Source organism: Rattus norvegicus, chromosome 2 (genome assembly GCF_036323735.1).
Source record: "Rattus norvegicus strain BN/NHsdMcwi chromosome 2, GRCr8, whole genome shotgun sequence".
Lineage (NCBI taxonomy): Eukaryota > Metazoa > Chordata > Mammalia > Rodentia > Muridae > Rattus > Rattus norvegicus.
The window spans coordinates 198,085,524-198,099,141 of record NC_086020.1 but is presented as its reverse complement, the minus strand read 5'-3'; positions in this window follow the sequence as shown (position 1 = coordinate 198,099,141).

The following is a 13,618-nucleotide window of genomic DNA, read 5'->3' as shown; positions in this document are numbered from 1 at the left end:
AGGAACCCTCTCCTCTCTCTATCCAGATACCTGCTGCCATGTTTCTCACCTCCATCCCAGGCATACACCCCTGTCAGTCAAGTTGCTTCTGGTCAGCATTTGCCTGGAGAGCCACTCAGAGCACTCCTAGATACCTGCTCAGTGAAGGGGAACAGACTAAAACTTGGCTGAGGGAAGTCGAATTCTAATGTGGGAGACAGAAAAACATGCCAGAAAACTTTATGATCTGCTGTTTTGTAGTTATAAATTAATATGGGGTAAGGGTAGAAAGGGTGATCTCTAGCCAGGACCCTGAATGATTATAACTCCAGATGTTCCTCAGCCTCAGACCCCAATGTCCAGCGACCCACTGCACACCTCCAGCTACCAGTCCGTCAGATGTCACTAGGAACTTAGTAAGTCTACAGCCCAACTCCTCTTACTCGCTCTTCTTTATCTTTTCTAGTGCTGCTTTTTGTGGTACTAGAGTAGCACTAGAGAATCAACATAGGACCTTATCCATGCTAAGTAAGTGCTTTACCACTGAACTGTATTCTCACCTCATTAACCAACCTCTTAATCCCTAAACCAGCTTCTTTAACTAATCCCTAGTCTGCACTGTCCATGATGGTAAGCTATATGTGGTCCTGGCTGTTCTCCCTTTACCAGGTACTCCTGGTAATCAATCTCACTCATCAACACCCCTTTAAAGCGCTTTTAAATCTCCACTCCTTCTGGGTCGGGCCCTTCTCCCTGCCATGATTACTATGAATGGCCAGGACATCTTCACTGATGAACCTTTGATAATTCTCTGGTCATAAACATGATCATTCACAGAGAAAGTTGAGTATTCTGGGAAGAGCTAGGCACAGTGAGGTGGGAGGTTCTCTCCTTACACCTAGACACTTGTCCTGAACTGGTCCTCAGGCAGCTCAAATGGATATATTCATGTTTGAGCCGACCATCCTCCTGCCCCAGGACCTGCTCGATCAAAACCAGGAAGCCATGCTTGTTCCTCCTTGCCACCCCACACCTCAGCAGCCACCAGTCCTCTTTGCTGGAAAGCACTTAGATCTCTCCTCCTTGCCTTTGCTCCCCCACATCACTTGGATTAAGTCACCATCGCTTCTATGCAAATCCTTCCATTAGCCTTCCATGGCGCCTTCTGGGCCTCTTCTAGTCTATGCTCTGGAGTGACTCCAGTCACTTCAGAATTTCCAAGGTGCAAACCTGATCATTTTAAGTCACTGCTACCAATTCATTGACTTCTTGCGACTCTGGTTACCTTACTAACTACAAAAGGCCCTTCCCTGGGTAGCCTCACCACCCGGTTTACATCCTCTACTCCAGACTGTCACAGTCTTTCTGTTCCTAGAATGCATCGTCTTCCTACTTTCTGCTTCCTCCTGTCAACACCCTTGCCACCTCCTTCCCACCCTAGTTCCCTTGCCTACCCAACTTCTACTCATGGCACAAGCGCTCAGTGAGGATGTGCTCCTTCCTCCAGTCATCTTCTCTGATCTCTCTAGGCTGGGGAAGGTATTTCTCCATGTACACCAGCCAAGTCCCCTAAGATACTTGCTACCTTGCAAATGTGTGAAAATCTGTTCCTCAGGCCTGGCGGCTCTGAGAGCGTCTAGCATGAATTAAGCAGGATCTTCAGAGCAAGGCATTGGGCTGGCACACACAAGCTCAATGGCGTCTCCCCTCCCTGGAAATGCCTCAAATTTATGATCCTCCTGCCTTGACCTCCTCAGCACTGAGATGACAGGCATGTTTTATCATGTCCAACTAATAGAATTTTCTAATAGATGGATGAGTGATGTGAGGGAGGAGGAGTGTGGGCTCTGGGCGCATCTGGAAAGCAAGATGTATTCCAAAGAAGGAAGCAGCTCAGAAAGTCAGCCTGATAAACGCGCAAATATGGGACAAACACACGCACCATTGTCACACTCAGAATGCAAGAGGCCGACCTACTGGGGCAAAGGCCATAAGGTAAAGGGTGCTCAGGACAGACGTTAAAGCCAAGCTAAGGTATCTGAGCTTCATCACAAAGGCGTCACAGAGCACTGCAGCCAGGATGGGGCACAAGCATAGTCATGTGTAAGCGTATCAGCCTACACCAGCCTACAGTCTGACTTGTGGGGGGAGAGAGAAGGAATTTGAAGAGTGTCCCCATTCTGAGGGTTAGAAGAGGGTCTGTTCTGAACTCCTTCTTCAGACACAAGATTTTTCTGCAGCTGCAAAATCCTAGCTGTTTTGGTAGTGTCAGGAAGGCAAGCTCTTTTTTTGCCAGCACTTGCTCCTCAACTGGGCAGAGGTAGACTGCCCTTCCTGATGACTCACGCTGGAAGGGTCAGCTCCCAGCAGAATGTCATTGTTGACAAGAAGAGGGGCCAGACTTTTCCTTCTCCAGCCAGCATTCTGGGTACCAAGACAGCAACACAAGACAACAAAGTGTGGAGAGCGTATCCACATCATGCCACCCGCCTACATGCTTGGCTCACGGTGCCACGTGTCGGCTGGCCTAACACAGTTGTCAGTGACTCAGGCAGCTGTAGAAACTCTCAAGAAATGACATAAGGGCCATGAAGAAGAGAGCAGTGCCACTTCCCCTCTGGCCTCAGGCAACGGAACAAGGCAGGCCCTCCAAGCAATGGTGGTTACCAGACCCATATTAGAGAGAGTGCAAGAGTCAGTAAGTGTAACTTAATTGGGGACAACATCTGGTGACGCTTCTTTGGAAGTAAGAAGAGAAGGAAGGGAAGAGACATATTCTCCCAGAAGGCTCTGGGCCAGACCCAGTTTGGAAAAGCTGTCACTCTTGACAGGCTGGCTGCAGCTCCAACTGTCAACGTTTATAATTTGTTCATCATAGAAGACCGGTGTCACATGGGTGGCCTTCCTGGGCTAGGCCATCCTAGAAGTCTTTATGAGCAGAGAAGACTAAACAGTGAGAGAAGGCTACAGACCTGAGAGACAAGGAAAAAAGTGGGGTTTGGAGTGGGATTCTCAGGGCCCAGAATCCACACGCACATTCTCAATCAGACATAAAGCTCTTCCCTATGGGAGTGATGTTCAGCCTGCCCTGTAAGGAGGTAGGGGGCTCTGGGCTTTCCTCACCTGTAGATGGTGAGAAGGGAAGGTTCTGGCTTAAGGTAGTAGTTAGTTAGCTGGCCTTAGCAAGCCAAGGACTTCGATAGATGTGGGGTATAAAAATGATTCCATGTCTAAGCTGATGGCTAAGACACTGAGAGAAAGAAAGATCCTGGGAGAAGAGCTGAGGGTCGAGAGAAAGGAAGAAGCACTTCCCTACTGCAGCCAGTGCTATGCACCCTGATGCACAAGATGCCAAAGAACTGGGTTTTTCCTCCTGTCCACTGCTCTTCCTCCCTGCTCTCCTCTCCCCCTTTTCCTGACCTTTCCCACACTTCTCTGCCGCTGGTGCAGAGCTAGGCGGATGGCCCCAGAGAGAAGCATACTAGCCTGTTCTTTGCCTGGAATCCTCTTTTGGCAATAGCCACAGAGCTGGCTCCTTCTGCCACCCTGGTCTTAGCTACATGTCACACCCTCCAAGAGGCCTCCCTGACTTCTCCTTTGATTTAGCCAGTGCTGGTGTGACTATTGTTTTAGTTCCAGGTAGCACTCAGGGCTGGTATTATTCTCTGTTTCCTCATTTTATTTTTCTTGTGTCTCTCCATGCAGAATGGGCAGTCCTGGGGCACAGGGACCTTGTCTGTGCTGTATATGGTTATATTCCCAGAACATAGAGCAGCCCTGGTTCCAAGCAGGCGCTCACATGTGTAGTTTATTTGTGAGTAATAACGGCCAGCATTTGTTGAGTGCTCGCCGCATGTCAAACACTTTTTGGCCTCAAGAGTCAGCCAACTGTGAGCTTCAAAGCAAATATGGCCCTCTGAAAGTTTTCACAAATCTTAATGGAACACACCCATTCCTGTATGCGCTGTCACAGCTACTTTTATGATAAAATACAACTGAATAGTTGGTGCAAGGACAGAGCATGGCCAACAAGCTAAAACTGTTTACATCCCAGCATTTCACAGAGAAGTGCTGGCCCTGTATTGACTCATTGAGGTCCCTACTGTGAGGATGCCATTTTACAAACAAGCCACTGAGGCCCAGAGAGCGTGACACAGGATACAGAGTTACTAAGTGCACAGGCCCGATTTGAACCCAGATAGTTTTGATCTATCCTCCTTGCTAGCTACAATGTTTCCTGATTTTTCTAGGAATAATGAAGGGGGAGGGGAACTTAGCCTATCCTAAATTTTGGGAAGTAGCATATGAAAAGGAGGTAATGGAGAATAAGAAAATCTATGGCAACTGAGCCCTTATGACTCTAAGCCATTAGAAATGTTTAATTGTTCTGGGGTGTTGTTGTTGTTTAAGTACTGCTGCTGCTACTACTACTACTATTACTACTACTACTACTACTACTACTATTATTATTATTATTATTATTATTATTATTATTATCATTATTATTATTACCAGCTTGTTCACTTAAAGACAGAGCTTTGTTATATAGCCTGGGCTGACCATCCCCCTGCCTCAGTCTCCCAAGTGCTGGGATGACTAGTTTGGGCCAGTTTTATTATGTTTTTTGTTTATTTTTTAACCAGTACTGGGAAATGGACCTGGGGACTGACACGTGCTAGTCAAATACTCTACCACTGAGTTGTAGTCCCCAGTTGGATCGACCCTCTTCTGAGACCCAGACCTCTCAGAGTCTCAGAGGCTCTCTACTGGAGCAGAAGCCTCACCCCTAGATATCACCCCCTTCCATCACTGTGAAGATGAGAGTGCCACATATCCTTTATTTATGACTCGGGAACCAATATTTTCCTTAAATCTTTGATGCCTGGTTTGTCTTGCTTGCATAAAAAGCAGGGTACTAGTGGTCTCTGATGTGCAGTTGATGTACTATTTTTAAAATTGTTTTTGTAGCTAAACACACACACACACACACACACACACACACACACACACACACACACACGGGGGCGGGGGACTCAAGCTTCTAGAGGCCTCACTGTTTGAACATGTTTGAGAACTTCTCATTCCTCCGATGTTGAAATGTGGATGCAGTTCAATTCTGTGGTTACAGAAACCCAGAATTAGAGGCTCAGTGGATAAACTGCAGTCTCAGAAACGCAGCCCCACACAGGAAGCCTCCCAGAACCACTGCAAGTTTCTCGTGGCCTCTAGAAATGCAAGGAAAGAAGCTGGGGGGAGGATGAGGCAAGCTGAGGGGAGCTGAGCCTGGGCTGGCCATCTAAGCTTCTGCCCTTGAAGGCTGCTTTAAGATTTATCAAGCACTTTCACATTTCATGAAACATTTCCCCATGACAAGCTTCTCTCCCATCACCGATGCTAAATAGTTGGGTGAGAGTCACACAGTTAGGGGCACCAGATGAGAGGGGACTGACTTCCTTCCTTTGGACAGATTCCTTGATCCTTTGAAGCAATCTCTGAGGGCTGTCATGGAGGACTGCTACAGGGACATCAGGTGAGGGCTTAGCTATTTCCATTCAATTTGTCCATCTCATTCTCTGGTATAGCTCAGTGCTAAATACCTGGCCCAGAGCAGGTCCTTAGTAAACATGTACACAGGAAATGAAATGCCATCTCCTGTTCTAGAAGTGTCCCTACCCTGGTACAACAGGTGCAGACATAAGGCTAAAGTAAACTGAACCATAAAGAGACACGGGAAAAGATATAGTATGCCTTAGGGCCCCAACAAAGACACTGCCACAGGGGTTGCAGAAACGGGATCTTCCTGGAGGAGACAGCAGCAGACAGCCTGCACTGGGTCACCTCTGACATGGGGAAGGTGTCATGGAGCACCCACATAGCCAGCCTTTACCACCTTGACAAGGCCTCCAGCCATCTGTCTTACACTCAGCCTCATAGAACCTCTCTTCCTTCTCCCACTTGTCTCTGTTACTCACTTTCCCTGGCATACTCTACCTCTCTGCCTTTCTCTTTTCCCTTGGTTTACCCAGCTCTAGGAACTTACATTGCAAGCTGTCCCTTACCTGTGCCTCCTTAGTGATGGATGCAGTAATTGCCTGCTTGCTTGCCTAATTGCCTGCAGCCCCACAGGACTGTGACCTTCTTGACAGTAGACTGGCTATCTCTATATTTGGGAGATTCCAGCAATTAACCTTGAGTAAACGTCAGCCAAGACATAGTAAACATTTAGTGAGGCTGTAGCCAATGGGCAAATATCCAACTTATGTGAGGTCTAAGGATATGTAATACAAGGAAAGGCTGCAGCTGAAGGTTGGGACCACTCTAAAAGTGTCAACATTGATGAGTGAGTGTGTGAGGCTGCCAGTCACACGGGCAAGGTGTAGCTGGTGATGCTAGCTATTAGAGTGATGGCCCTACGGAGGGGTAGCATGGAGCAAAGGCAGACTAAAAGAGAGGGGGGATAATGGCTTCCCCAGAATCTTGGTGCACAAACAGGTCTCTCAAGCCTTTGGAGGAGCTTGGGCATGCTCCCCAGGTTCCACCTGAACAGACAGTGTGAATTACTGGCCTATAGATGTGCTATTCTGCTGGAATTTATAATTCACCCATGTGGTAGAGGGCCTGTGACAAGCATGTGACTCTTCGGCCAGCCTGGGACAAGCCACTGTGAGATGGCCAGAGCTCTACTTTGAAGCCAGAGAAGAAAAGAGTCATCTGCAACATTTGGAAATGGCTTGAGCTCTTGGACTCCATTCACTCATCTACTTGGCAAGACTTAATAAAGTACAAATAAGTAAAGTGAGTTCTATGGGAGATAAAAAGCAGCCTTGGGGAACGGAGAGATGGCTCTGTCAGTAAAGTGGAAAGTGTCGTCCCTCAGTTACTCCTTACCATATTTTATGAATCAAAATCAAAGATTCTACTCTCAAAAATATTTGCTGAATGAATGGCTGGACCTGATCCTGCCATGTGACCCGTGACTTCCCAGCAGTTTGCAAAGCAAAGTCAAATGTCACACGGTTGACCTGTAGGTGCCATTAGTGCTGTTGATACTGCCTCTTACCCACTTTTTCTGGTCTCCCTCACCAGCTCCAACTATTCCAGAGTCTTGGCATTACTTAGAGCCCTCCACACTGCCACCACCCCCTCCTGGCTTCTGTGCATGCTGCTGCCCCTCTCTGGGATGCTTGTTCCCTCCTTCCATACCAGGGTCACATTTGCTCTCAATGCACCTGCAGGATCTCCTCCTCAGAAAGCACTTCTTTCTCTCTCTACTGAAGCACCTCTGGCAATGTGAAAACCATGTGTTACAGGGTGGCCTCCTCTACTGTGAGCTCTGAGGGAATCAGGATGAGTCTGAATTTCCCCTCTAGTGTGTAGGGCCTTCCAAAAGTTATTCAGGGAACACTTGTTAAGTGAATGATGTGACTGGTCCCGGGGTCCCGGGAACTCACTTTGACAGCTGCAGTTCTCTTTTGCAAAAAAGGAGTGTTGACCCTGGGAGGCATAAAGTATCCAAGCTGATGTGAGTCTACAATAGAGAAGCCCCTGAAACTCAACTCCAGGAAGGTCTCCTCTGGGAAGCTGGAGTTTTATCTTTTTTAGCTTTAAAAACTAGGCGAATTATCCACAGTTTTATTTTTAAAACTCTAGGAAGGACAGGAATATGATTTCTATTGTTGTGTTCTAAATATACATGTTCTAATCTTCTGTTTCACAATAAGCTAGCTTTAGCATGACGCTTTCCTTGCAAAAATGAAATCACAGTGTAAAGAAATATTACCTTATGAGCTTTAAAGGAAGCAGATATCTGACCTAAGCTGGGGTGAAAGGAGAGGAAAAGGCTCTAGGCCATTCCAGCTCTAGAGAAGGCCCAGAGCCAACAAGGGCTTCAGGCCTCAGAATTAGTTTTGGTATTTCAAGAAGGTTGGCACCAGAGGCCACGGTCAACCATCCTCAGTCAATTAGCAAACATTTACTGAATGATTACAGCATGGAGAGCTATGGCAGAGAGGAATGTAAGATGTACACACTCCTGGTTTGCTTTTGGTGGTGTGCTCTTTTGGATGACACTGTTGCCATGATTTCAAGGAAAAACTATAGCTAGAAGTCACTGGGCCCCAGTCTACTCTCCTCTGCCTTTGTATTGTGCTTTGAGACAAGCTGCACAGCTTCTACCTAATGAATGAGGAAACTGAAGCTCCAAAGTGTCTCACATATTATCCCTGGTGTCACAGCTAGGAAACAGCAGATCTGAGATCTGAGGGTGGACAGCTCTGATTTCAGAGAACACTGCCACGTTGCTCCTAAAGCAACAGAACATTTTACAATTTGATCTGATCACTAACATGTGAGATTCGGATTATGATGATCCTCATTTTACACATAAAAAAAAACCCCGAGGCTTGGGAAGTTCAACTCATTAGATATCCCTATACATAGGTAGATAAGGTTAAGATTTAGGATGAAGTCAAATCTTCAATTCCTGCTGCTACATTATAGAAGGGAGTGGGGTATCCACTCCAGCTCCCTCAGCTACTTCTAGCCCAGAGTGCTGTGATGAGTCCTAAAGACATTTAATTCCCATAACGCAGTTCTTACCTAACAGCCTCAGAGGACTACAGATGGTTCAGTAGGCCGTGCTTGGACTTTGCCTCAGGCTCTCCTGGGAGGAGAGAAGAGCAGGTTGCTCCAGGGTGAATGGCCTTGCTCTAGTGTTCAGCCGCCCAGAGTTGCATGCCAGCATGGAAGGGGAAGAACTGAGAGCTCTTTGGGGTTCCAGCAGCCAGGAAGCTTTCTAATGAATGAACAAAATGGTGGTTATGGGGTCTGTGGGTCCAGTGTGCTCAGAAAAAAAGAGGTTCTCAAGAAACAGAGTCTTCCTGTTCCTGACAGCAACTGTGAAAGTTCTATACCAAAGAGTGAGAATGAAACCCTTTCTACTCCTCTTGTCTGAGGAGTAAGCCCATACCCCAGGCCCTTGGTCCCCAAAGCAGGGTTTTCCCCCCACGTGATATCCAGAAGTGGGATTCCTGGCTACATCCTGCCCTGCCCATATAGCCTCTTCTCCAGTGTTCCTTGGTTGAGGAGGCCATAGTGGAGCCTCCCTAGAATCCTATCTAAGGGGGGCCAGGCTTGGCCCTGCTAGAACAGCAGACCCTTTTAGCCTCACCAACCCTTCAATAATGACAACGCTGCATTAGTGGACTACTGTGGTCCAGTGATGGTATGGGCATTGTGCAGAAAACTCAACTGCTCCTCATAACAGTTTGTAAGGAAGGTGCTAATGGTTATCCTCATTGTATAAATGGGAAACGGGACCATGCACAGAGCTAGCATGAGGTGAGATTTTAACTCAGGCATGCTGATGCATACAGAGCAAATGGTCTTCCTTGTCATATTTCACTTCAGAGGAATGTTATGACATTTCCTTTTCCCAGGGGAGAGAAGCCCAGGACGAGCAAACTGAAAGGAGATTTATTTTTCAGCTGGCTGAAGGTCCTAGGGCTGACTGACCAGGGAAACCACAAAGATGAGCAGGTTAGGATCTCTTAGCCCTCTTAGGGGGCAATCCTAAGGTGTGTCTTCTGCCCTCACTCATTCTTCTACTTAACACTAAGCAAAACGGCCTAAAAGAATCAAGGCAAGAAAATCCCATGACATAAAACAGAGAGATCTGTGCCCCCTGGCTGTCTCTGACTTGAACTCTTTCAATTCTTGGTCTCTTCCCTGTTGAGGGTTTCCAATTGCACTGGGTAACACTGGGCACTGGGACATTTCTTCACCATCACTGTTTCTTGTTAAATTGTCCCTTGATGAGCTGAAGGGGTTTACAACCCCATAAGAACAACAATACCAACCAACCAGAGCTCCCAGGGACTAAACCACCAACCAAAGAGTACACATGGACAGACCCATGGCTCCAGCTGCATTTATGTAGGGCATCAATGGGAGGAGAAGCCCTTGGTCCTGCCAAGGCTGGACCCCCCAGTGTAGGGAATGTCAGGGCAGGGAGGCAGGAAGAGGTGGTTGGATGGGTGGGGGAGCACCCTCATAGAAGCAGGGGGAGAGGGATGGGATAGGGGATTTATGGATGGGAAACCGGGGAAGGGGATAACATTTGAAATGTAAATAAAAAATATTCAATAAAAAAATTGTCCCTTGACATATTTTCCCAGGTAGCCTGTAAGCAGGAAGGTTATACAATTCACCTGGCCATGAACGAGCACAGGCCAGCACTCGGCAGGCACTCAGAAATGTTTACTGCACTAGCGGACAAGTTCCTCATGCCCTCATTCCAGGTAATTCTCTGCTTCATTTGCTCTGAAACCACACAAGACCAAGGATATGAAGCAAGCTTGGTGCATGGCCTAGACAACAGAGGACATGCCCTCCTCTTGGTGCTTCTCTTTTTCCAAAGAAAGATGAACACTTTCAGGAACATTCCTCTGTCGGGGATTTTTGACTTTAAACTTTGTGGAGGGCACAGGATAAGTCAAAATTGAACTGTAAATAAAATGCATCTTAATTTTGGGTTAGATTCATCCGGATTACAGAAGTCAGGAACCTGGAGCCTGGGGAAACAGCTGGGCTGGTGAGAAGACAGCCCTTCTAGCTGAGTCTGTGCTCCAAGGGCAAGCCTCCTACATCATGAGCCTGGAAGCCAGCAAGTCTTTTGGTAATGACAGGAATAAGGGAAAAGGCTGGCTTCCTTCCGATGGGGAGAGGTGGTCTAGGCAAACATAGGTGGCTTCTCTGAACATCAACTACTGGCACTTTGTAATTTTTAAACACAAAGTCTACTGTAGTCCTAAGCACCGGAAGTTGGAAGCTACCATTTCCATTTAAATGATGGGAAAACTGGGTCCTGAGGGTCCCTCCATTATGTCTGCTCTGCAGATGCAATTTAAAGGGCAGTGGGCAGGACCAGAGACCACACGGGCCTCTCCTTTCCTAACCTGGTTAATCTGGTGTGCATGGGTTGTCTAACACACTCTGACCTTAGTATAGTGCCTTGCCAAGAACACTGAGACTCAGAACAGCATTGTACAACCAGGCTCTAGTACTTATTCTGATCTATTTCCACGAACCCGCTTTTGTAGAAAAGAGGAGGGAGAAAGACAAGAAAGGGTGGAAAAAATAAGAGATGCACTGTGGTGGGAGGAGCACCCTGTGTGATAACAGTCACTTTGCTAGAAAGATCTCCAGAGGAAGTTGCCTGACAAATTGTTTTAGACCAATCTACAAGTGAGGTTTCCTCCCATTTCCTGCCACCCATCTTAATTTCTCTCTTTTCAATCACTCACCCTTCCCTCGGTTCATTGCTCTAACAAGGAGGGTCTCTCTCAAACTCCCTCTGCCCTCCCCCAGGGTCAGCAGAGTGCCACCTCCTTGGTGATGCTGCAATTTGGAAATCCCTGGAACCCCAAATCTCAAACAGTGCCAAATTCCTCTCTCCCTTCCCCCAGGACCTGGCTCCGGACATGACTCTACCAGTAGTCAGTGTGGAAGACTGCAGATGGTCTGATCCACCGCATGGAGCCCAGAGTCCTCTCATCCCAGACTTCACTCTCAGTGTCTCCGTCCAGACTCACATAATTCTTGTATGACTCTGGAAGAGGTGGCTTAGCCTGACTGGGTCTCTACTTCCTCATTTAAAAAAGTTTCAATTCTATGATTCCATCACTTCCCTTGCATGGAAGGGCTCACACAGGCCTGTCTGGATCCACAGGACCCTGAAACCCAGTCAAGACTCTAGAGAGTCAGCCAGGGGAGGACATACCAAAATCAGTCTCTTGGGTGGTCAGAGAGCAGGTGGAGCAGCTCTTCCAAACTTGACTTCCTTGTGCATGAAGGCCAAGTTTGGTTAGCCACCAGAAGCATAGTGCCTTAATTTAAAGTAACGTGAATAAGGTAGCTACAAGTCCCACTGTGGAAGTCAGTTATGGATGGTCTGGCTTATTCCTCTGCAAGGCCACACCAACAGAGATCTTATTATTGACCTTGGGCAAATGAGGAAAGAACAGAAAGGATTTGCCTAACGATAGAGCAAGTGAGTGGTGGAGATGGGAGAGATTCTGGCATTGAGATTCTCAAGTCCACACCACCACTGTTGTGTCAGTAATTAGAGAATATAAGATAAAAATAATAAAATGGGAGCTGGTGAGGCGGTTGGGGGTTAAAGATGTCTGCCACCAAGACTGATGACCAGAGTTCAACCCCTGGGGCCTGCATAGTGAGAAACCCAACTCCCACTAGTTTTCATCTGACTCCTACATAAGTGCCATGGTATGTGCGCACACACACACACACACACACACACACACACACACACACACACACATCATTGCTTTAGTTTGCCTAATAACTTGATGGAAGGGAAATCATTGGCTCCATTTTATAGACTTTGATGTGTACCCATCCAGAGGCACACAGCAAATGACTAAGCAGAGCTGTCAAAGGCTAATACCTTGTAAGTGGTGGGTTCAGGAAAAGCCTAATATGTGAAGCGTTTCCCTTGCGTGGGAAGGGGATTCCTTGCTTTGCACTTAGGAGATAGATGGCTGAGCTTGTCCTTGTGCTGATATAAAGGATACTTGCAATCTTCCAGACTCAGTTCAGTTCAAACTCCAAGCTCCATGAGCCTGGGGCAGAAACCAGTTGGTAAGGGAGAATGGAACCAGTAAAATGGGACCTTTTTTCTCATCAACTCTGCATGCAGGCTTATCTTGCTTCCTCTTGCTTTTTGTCTTAAGGGATGTGGTTAAATCTTTTATCGTTCCATTCCACTTAAAGAACATTCCACCAAAGAAGGAAATAAGCCTTGATCATGTCTCTGCATTCCTCTGGGAAGCCCTAAGTCCCAGTCACTACCCCAACCCTCAGCTTCCAGTGGCCACAGACACATGAGAATGAGTAGGAGCCATGACATCACGTTCACTGTTGCACCTCCAGGGTCCAGCAAGGGGCTTAGCCTGTAGTTATCAGTGAATATCTGTCAGGTGACTTATCCATTCCATCTGTCCAGTTAACTTAGTTCCTATTATGTGCTATTTATCAGTTCACAGGTGAGTGAAACCGAGTGCCACCTAGAGGAAGGCTCCTGCTCAGGGTGCAGGTCAAATGTAATCACTAGTATCACTAGTATACAATGGTTCTAAACCTTCTTAATGCTGAGACCTTTTAATACAGCTCCTCATGGTGTGGTGAGCCCCCACCCCGACCCCCGCTGCCATAAAATTATTCCATTGCTACCTCATAACTGTAAGTTTGCTACTGTTATGAATTGCAATATAAAACATATGACATGCAGGGTATCTGATGTGCAACCCCAAAGAGGTTGCCACCCACAAATTGAGAACCACCAGTTTAAAATAATGTAGGGAGTGAATGAATGCCAATTTAACTGGGAGGAATGGGCTGAGTCCAGTGGGGACACAGAAAAAAAGGAACTCTGTACCAGCCTGAAGCATCTCAGGAAGCTTTGCAAGACGAAGATAAGATGTGATTGATTACAACCTGACCAGATGAGACATTCACCTTAAGATGGATGGGGAAAAGAAGACTTCATGTTCGAGGAAGCAGCCTGAGCAAAGGCTTATGGGAGTGACATTATTGCTCAGAGCCAGGCTGAGCAAGGGAT